This window comes from Marmota marmota, unplaced genomic scaffold (assembly GCF_001458135.2).
Source record: "Marmota marmota marmota unplaced genomic scaffold, marMar, whole genome shotgun sequence".
Classification (NCBI taxonomy): Eukaryota; Metazoa; Chordata; class Mammalia; order Rodentia; family Sciuridae; genus Marmota; species Marmota marmota.
In genome coordinates, this window is record NW_025999862.1 from 945,813 (window position 1) to 954,244 (window position 8,432).

The window sequence follows — 8,432 nt, forward strand, 5'->3', positions numbered from 1 at the left end:
CTAGCCTGGGCAACTTAACAAGATTCCTGTCATTCCTACCGCTGTCTGGAGAAAGAAAGAAAGAGAGGGGTGGAGGGAGGGAGGAAGGAAGGAAGGAAGGAAGAAAAAATGAAGAAAGGAAAGAATAAAGGAAAAGTTTAATTAGGGAAAGAATTAAAATTGCTGTAGGTGGAGAGACAAAATATGTATTTCAAATAGGACAATTAGGGTAGACTTCATTGTGACATTTATTTCAGCTAAAACCAGGGATTTAGTTATGTGGATATACAATAGATTTTCCAGGTAGAAGGAATCCACATTTGGGGTGGAGAAGTGTGAGAGGTAGAGATGCAGGCGCAGTAGGAGATAAGGTCAGAGAGGTACAGGTTGGGGTAATATGTTAGATCTGGTAGGGCCTTATAGATACTGTAATAACTTGCTTTAACCCTGAGGAAAAAATGAAAAGTCATTGTAGCAGTAAAAGCACTGTTTACATTTTGAAAGGATCATTTACTGCCATTTGAGAATAAACTATTGACAGATAATGGTGGAAAGAGGGAGAAAAGAGCGAGATAATAAGGAAGCAACTGTTCTGCTTAATAAGGAAGCAATTATCCCAATAATTTAGGCAAGAAATGATGTTAGACTAAGGGGTAAATCTGTTGAAAAGTTGAAGAAAGAATTTGTGATAAAAATAAAACTAAGCAAAATAATGAGTTAAGTGTCACTTATGAACTGAAGGAAAATAGAAAATGGAATAAGAAAAGGTAACTACAGCAAACCATGTGACTCCTTTGTGAATGACATTTAGAGTCATAGTCATGTAAAAAAAATGTTAATTTAACAAAATACTATCAAAAGCTATGTCCGGAGATTATGGGATTATGGCTAATATGCCTAACATAAAGAGTTCCTACATACCACTTAAAATTTTCAGCATAATAGGAAAATGTGCAAAGGACATAAGCAGATAGCCCACATCCTACAACCGATATAAAGGCCTTGCCATTTCCACCCAATGCAGGACAACTCTGATTAGCCTTTTCAACTCCGTGGCTTCCCTGCGAGGTTACTGAGGCTGCATGGGTGCATCATGGGTCAACTTCTCCCTCTGCCTAATTCCTCTTCCTCCTCCTCTTTTCCACAGCTGTGGAACCCAAGGGCACTCCCCTAAAAAACATCCTGAACTCTAAATTTCTGTTCCCAAATCTGCTTCCCAGAGAATCCATACTCTGACTTCAGAATTCCTCTTCTAGGAGTATTCCATAGACTCACACAGAGGCAAAATGTTGTATCTTCAAGTTTTTTTTTTTTTTTTCACTGTAGATTATTTGTAAGAACAAAAACTGGAAACATCCTAAATGTCTGATTACATAAATCAGGTGATGGATGAAATAAAGTCACATATGTACATACATACAGCATTATATATATGCTGTATACACACACACACACACACACATACATACACGCAATGGAATACTATGAAGTAGTATTAAAAACTAAGGAAGGCCTTTGTATAGTGATATGAAAAGACTGTAAGATGCAGAAAAACTCATGTCCCTGGTTGCCTATGAGTAGATTTGGGTGTCTCGGAGACAAAGGTGGAAGGGAGATTTTCATACATCTTTTGTTATACCAGATTCGTGGGACCCCAATAGACCTCCAGGAGCTGAATCCGATGCAATCATACAAGAGTCTTTATTGCAAGCTCCAGCCTGGACTCACATCTGTCCCAAGGAATGAGTCCCGACCCTTAGTTCAGTGAGGATTTATAGTTTTTTGGGGGGTACTCTATGTGTCACAACATCACACAACATATCATTTCACACTGTGGAAAAATCAAACAACTCTTAATATTGATTAGCACATTCATTGGCGGGAACAAGTCAGGTAAAGGTGATTGGTGAGTTCAAGAGGTGGATACATTTGAACTGATTGGTTTAGGCCATGAGGGGTTGCAAGGGTGTATATGCTAAACTTGACTGTATATGCTAATCATGTTATCAAAAACCGAAACTACTGGGAGGGTTGCTTGGTATTTCAGGTGTCTTCCCTGTTTCACTCTGTTAGGTTGTTGCTATGGTCCACATCAGTTTCTCACTTTGTATTTTTAAAATTTTAATTTATTTTATTTTAAAATTTTATTCATTTATTAATTTATGGTACTGGAGTTTGAATTTAGGGGTTATTTACCACTGAGTTACATCCCAATCCCTTTTAATTTTTTTATTTTGAGACTGAGTCCTGCTTAATTGGCCAGACCAGTCAAGAACTTGGGATCCTCTGCCTCAGCCTCTCAAGTTCCTGGGATTACAGGCATATGCCATTATGCCTGGCAAGTTTGATAAAATAAAATAAAATTAACAAAGATGTATCTGTTAAATAAGAAACAAACCCCCTATTGTATAGAATTATCTCCAGTTTTAAAAATGTACATATACAGATACACACATTACCATAAGCATGGAATAAAGTCTAGAAGTATACTAAAATTAACTGTGGTTATCTTTGTGGGCAGCTTTAAAGAAGATTTTTTTAAAAATTTCAAGTGCTTCTTAATTATTTGAATTTTAGAATGTGTATACTTTTGTAATAAAAATAATTTTTAAAATTATTAAAATTTAATTTAATTAAAAATTAAATATTAAAAATATTTAATTTTTAAACTTAAAAGTTAAAATAGGGAAAAACTGATAACAATCATTTCACTTTTTATTCTTTGCGGTACTGGGGATTAAACCCAGGGCCTCATACATGCTAGGCAAATATTCTACCACTGAGTTAATAGCAATTATTTTACAGGAAGTTCTAGGTGATGCTAATAGAAGACTGAAAATCCAATTACTAGAACAAATATATTAAATTTACTATTTCTCTCTTGTTTAACTTTGATTCATCTAGATAACTGGCTCAATTAGTGAATTTTTAAAAACTTCTAGAATGAAACTTTACTTGCAAATGTGAAAAGTTCCTGAAACTTTTTTTTTTAAAAGTTCCTGAACCAGTAAACTTTTTGGCTGTTTGAAAATACTGCTTTTCAACTAACTTAAATAATCAACTAAAGTTGTAAAAGACAAGTACTACCTTATTCTAATAATAAAAGAGGAAATAAAAGATTAAAAATAAAGATTGATGCTGAATGCTCTATCCCATTTGTAATGAAGTATAAGAGAAATTGGGGGACTTGTTTTTCTTTATGGAAACAAATTTTCAGAAAAATTGCAATAGTATGAAGAATTTCTGAATATAACTTATTCAGATTCACCACTAACATGTTGATGCATTTGCTTTATCATTCTCTCTCCTTCTCTTTCATTTTTTTTTTTTTTTCGGTTGTTTTGTTGCTGGGGATTGAACCATGGGCACTTTACCACTGAGCTACATCCCCGGTCTTTTTTATTTTCATTTTTTATAATTTTTTTTTAGTTGTATATGGACACAATATCTTTATTTTATTTATTTGCTTTTATGTGGTGCTGAGGATAGAACCTCACACATTCAAGGCAAGTGCACTACCACTGAGCTACAACCCCATCCCCATTTTATTATCTTTAAGCAGGGTTTCACTAAATTACACAGGCTGTGGGCTGGGGTTGTGGCTCAGTGGTGGAGAGCTCTCCTAGCACGTGCAAGGCCCTGGGTCTGATCCTCAGCACCACATAAAAATAAGTAAGTAAAATAAAGGCATTGTGTCCAACTACACCTAAAAAAGTAAATATTAAAAAAATAAATAAGGGGCTGGGGCTGGGGCTCAGTGGTAGATCAGTTGCCTAGCACGTGAGAGGCACTGGGTTCGATCCTCAGCACTACATAAAAATAAATAAATAAGAATAAATAAATAAATAAATCGCACAAGCTGCAATCCTCCTGCCTCAGGCTTCTGAATTGCTGGGATTATAGCTGTGCACCACTATGCCTGTGTTGGAGCAAGCCCCAAGTAGCTATAGTTAGGCTCCCTGGGGGAGGCTTCCAGGCAGCTATGTTATGTTTATAGTATATACCCAAGGCCATGAATTGGCTATGATATGGTCAGTCTGTAGTGAAAGTCAGAAACACTCTGATTCAGTGTATGTACTCAAGGTCATAAACATTTGATTGTGTGCATGTGCCCACTTATGTAACCTGTTGGCAGTGTGCCTTCTTTGTTTGGCCTGCATATGGAAAAGACTGGGGGAAAATTAAACTGATGAGGGAGTGGGGGTGGGGGTGGCAGCTAACTGGAACGGACTGTGGGCTAAAGCTGAAGCTGGAGGTTGGAGGCTGTTGCCACCTCTGAACAAAGCATGTCTAGTATCTTAACTGCATTTTGCATCTTCTTCCACCCACAGGGACCCTGAATCTGCTTCCTGGGCCTGAGCCCCTCTGTAGAGCCTGGCTTAGATATTTTATTTATTTATTTTTATCCTTTTGAGAATAAGCTTCATACATCATGCCCCTTACCTCTCCATACTCAGTGTTAGTTTACTGGGGAAAAAGATATTCCTTTTATATAATCACTATACAGTCATCAAATGTAGGGCCCCTTTTTATGTAATTATGATCACCAATCCAGTTTTGTCAGTTGTTCCAATCAAATCTTTCAGAGCATGTCCCCCTTTGGCATGGGTTTAAATTCAGGTTATATATTGACATTAGTTATCAAGTCAGTTATCAATTCCCTGCTTCTCATAAAACTTTACCTCTCCCTGATTTAATATCCATTGATGATGGTTGTTCAACCTTTTCTATGATTGTTGCAAAATGGTGATTTTCTAACTCCACCACTCTCCTCGAACTTATCCGTGAGAATTTACTTTAAGGAAAACAACTTTCCCCTTTCCCCTCTTGCTCACTTTCTCACATTTGCATATTTTCACTCATGGATTCTTATTTTATTCAGTGGGTTATAATTTATTGATATTCTTATTTCTGATATCCCAATTATCCCAGATTCGGTCAGTGAGAAGTCCTTCAGGCTGGCTCCTTTTGACATGCCCCCTTTTAATTTCCTGGACACATCCGTACTTTCTGGCACAAAATGTTCCAGATCATCTTGTAGCTTTCTAGCCTAGTTCTTAAATCAGTCATTCCCTCCAAGAAGCCCTGGTTCATTTTTGTGGAGAAATATATTTAGAAATCAAAATCTGAGAAGAGAATTCTTTAATTTTGAAGTTAGTCTCAATCACAAAAATTTTTTAAATGAACATTTATATTGGATTTAGCAGTTATCCCCCATTTCCTTTGCGATAAAATGAAACAAAATATTTGTTTGGGGGTTTTCGGGGGGGTGGTTTTCTTATTTACTTGAATACAATTAATTCTTACCACAATTATTAGAAATGAGTATTCTCTGCAACAGCAACCTTGGATTCTAAGTGTCTAGATTTACTGGAATATAATATGTCTTTTTTTTGAGGGGGTTACTGGGGACTAAACCCAGGGGCACTTAAACACTGAGCCACATCCCCAGACCTTTTTCATATTTTATCTGGAGACAGAGTCTCACTGAGTTGCTTAGGTCCTTGCTAAGATGTTGAGTCTGGCTTTGAACTTGTGATCCTGCATCAGGCTCCCCAGTCATTGAGCTTACAGGCATACTCCACCATGCCTAGTGATTGATTGCATAGGGTTTGAAAGTCTACAATCTATAGAATCTTGAAGATAAATATAATGAAACATGGAACATCTTACTGAATTCATTTTTTAAAGAAATTGAATCAAAGCTTTATGAAATTATACTTCATGCAATCAGATGCCTATTGCAAAAGAGATTTTACTTTTTACAGTATAGTGATTACTGGAGATTGCTGTGTGGTTAACACCTCACAGTATTATTTTATGTATGTGATAAAGATAAATCAACTAGAAAATGTTTGAAATAAGTACATTGATTTCTGTTTTAATTGAATGAAATAAAATACTGTTTCTTGATAACACAGCTCTGTCAACTCAAACACATTTGAAATACTGAAGGTGAAACTAATACTGGGGGCAAAGACCAAATCCATTTCTTTGTTCCACATAAAGTATTTAGTATTTATTCCCAATTCCATCATTGCATGGGAATCACTTGGGACTTAAAAATCCAGATTCCTGAACATCATCCTTGTTGTACTGAAAAAAGAATATCTTGTGATCCAGGAATCTATTTTAAAAATTTCCCCATGGGGCTGGGGCCGGGGCTCAGTGGTAGAGCACCTACCTGCCTTGCATGTGTGAGGCACTGGGTTCAATCCTCAGCACCACATAAAAATAAATAAATTAAGATATTATATCTATCTACAAATAAAAAAAATATTTAAAAAAATTTCCTCAGATAATTCTGAGGCATTTGATCATGAAACTGGTTTGAAAATTATTAGACTTGGCAAAAAAGTATGTTTATTCTGAATGGAAGTCTCATTATAACAGTCAGCACTCTGTATCTGTCTGCAGATTCAACCAACCAAGGAGCACAAATATTTATAAAAAAATTGTGTCTATACTGAACATGTATAGTTTTTTGTCATTATTCCCTAAATAATATAGTATAACAACTATGTATATAGCATTTAAATTGTATTAAGTATTATGGAGATGTTTAAGGCATATGGGAGAATATTCATGTTACATATAATAATATAAAATTTGTAGTATTACTTCATGGATATAATAATATAAAATCTACAGATTTTCTGGATCCCTCTAAGGGATACTGAGGGAAGACTATATACAAGTTGCCCAAGGGCAGGAACTGAGTTCATAAATTTTCACAAGCCCAGTACCTGTTATGAGCCTTACATTCAGTAGGCACTCAATATATTTGAAGAGAATTTTAACTTCAATTTTTATTGGTCACCAGAGGAGTTTTATTAGTTTGTACAGAGGATATAAATCTTGGCTAGTGACATTATACACTCACATGTCAGAAAACCACCTTGCATACATCCTGAAAGACAATATTGAATTAGTGAACTGATTTCTAATGTAGAATGTGGTTGTGTTCAAGTCATGATTCTGAATTCTGCTAACTTCTATGTTCTTGAGTAATGAAGAAAAATACTAACATTTATGAGATTGGTCTAGTCTATAAATTATCTCTGTCTTGTTCCTCTTTCTTCTAAAATTACAATAGCAGCTAGCATTTGTATGGTTTAAAACAGTGACTCTGAAAGTGTGGTTGGAGAACTCCTAGGGAGAGGTTCTCCTGAAACCCTTTCTGGTGATCTGAGAGGTCAAGACTGTTCTAATAGTACACTCTTATTTGCCTTTATCACTCTCATTTTATCTTGAGATTAATGTATAAGAGTGCAACAATTAATGCAGAAAAGACAATTAATTATATCCTATTAAGCCAATCATTAAAAAATTTTGTAAGAGTATAAAACCATGCTGTTTTTTAAAAAGTTATTTTTCATAAAAATGTTATATCAATATATAATGGATTATTATTTTAAAATGAAAAATATTAGTAATTTTTTATTTTAATTTCTTTTTTAATTGGTTGCTCAAAACATTACATAGTTCTTGACATATCATATTTCATACATTTGATTCAAGTGGGTTATGAACTCCCATTTTTCCCCTGTATACAGATTGCAGAATCACATTGGTTACACATCCACGTTTTTACATACTGCCATACTATTGTCTGTTGTATTCTGCTGTCTTTCCTATCCTGTACTATCCCCCCTCCCCTCCCCTCCCCTCCCATCTTCTCTCTCTACCCCATCTACTGTAATTCATTTCTCTCCCTTGTTTTTTTCCCCCCCTTTCCCTTCACCTCCTCTTATGTGTAATTTTGTATAACGTTGAGGGTCTCCTTCCATATCCATGCAATTACCCTTCTCTCTCCCTTTCCCTCCCACCTCTCCTCCCTGTTTAATGTTAATCTTCTTCTCATGCTCTTCCTCCCTGCTCTGTTCTTAGTTGCTCTCCTTATACCAAAGATGACATTTGGCATTTGTTTTTTAGGGATTGGCTAGCTTCACTTAGCATAATCTGCTCTAGTGCCATCCATTTCCCTGCAAATGCCATGGTTTTGTCATTTTTTAGTGCTGAGTAGTACTCCATTGTGTATAAATGCCACATTTTTTTTATCCATTCATCTATTGAAGGGCATCTAGGTTGGTTCCACAGTATAGCTATTGTGAATTGCCTGCTATGAACATCGATGTAGCAGTATCCCTATAGTACGCTCTTTTAAGGTCTTTAGGGAATAGTCCAAGAAGGGGAGTAGCTGGGTCAAATGGTGGTTCCATTCCCAGCTTTCCAAGGAATCTCCATACTGCTTTCCACATTGGCCGCACCAATTTGCAGTCCCACCAGCAATGTACAAGTGTACCCTTTTCCCTACATCCTCGACAGCACTTGTTGTTGTTTGACTTCATAATGGCTGCCAATCTTACTGGAGTGAGATGGTATCTTAATATGGTAAAGTATAACACATAAACAAACGTATTTGGAGTCCTCAATATATATATATATATATT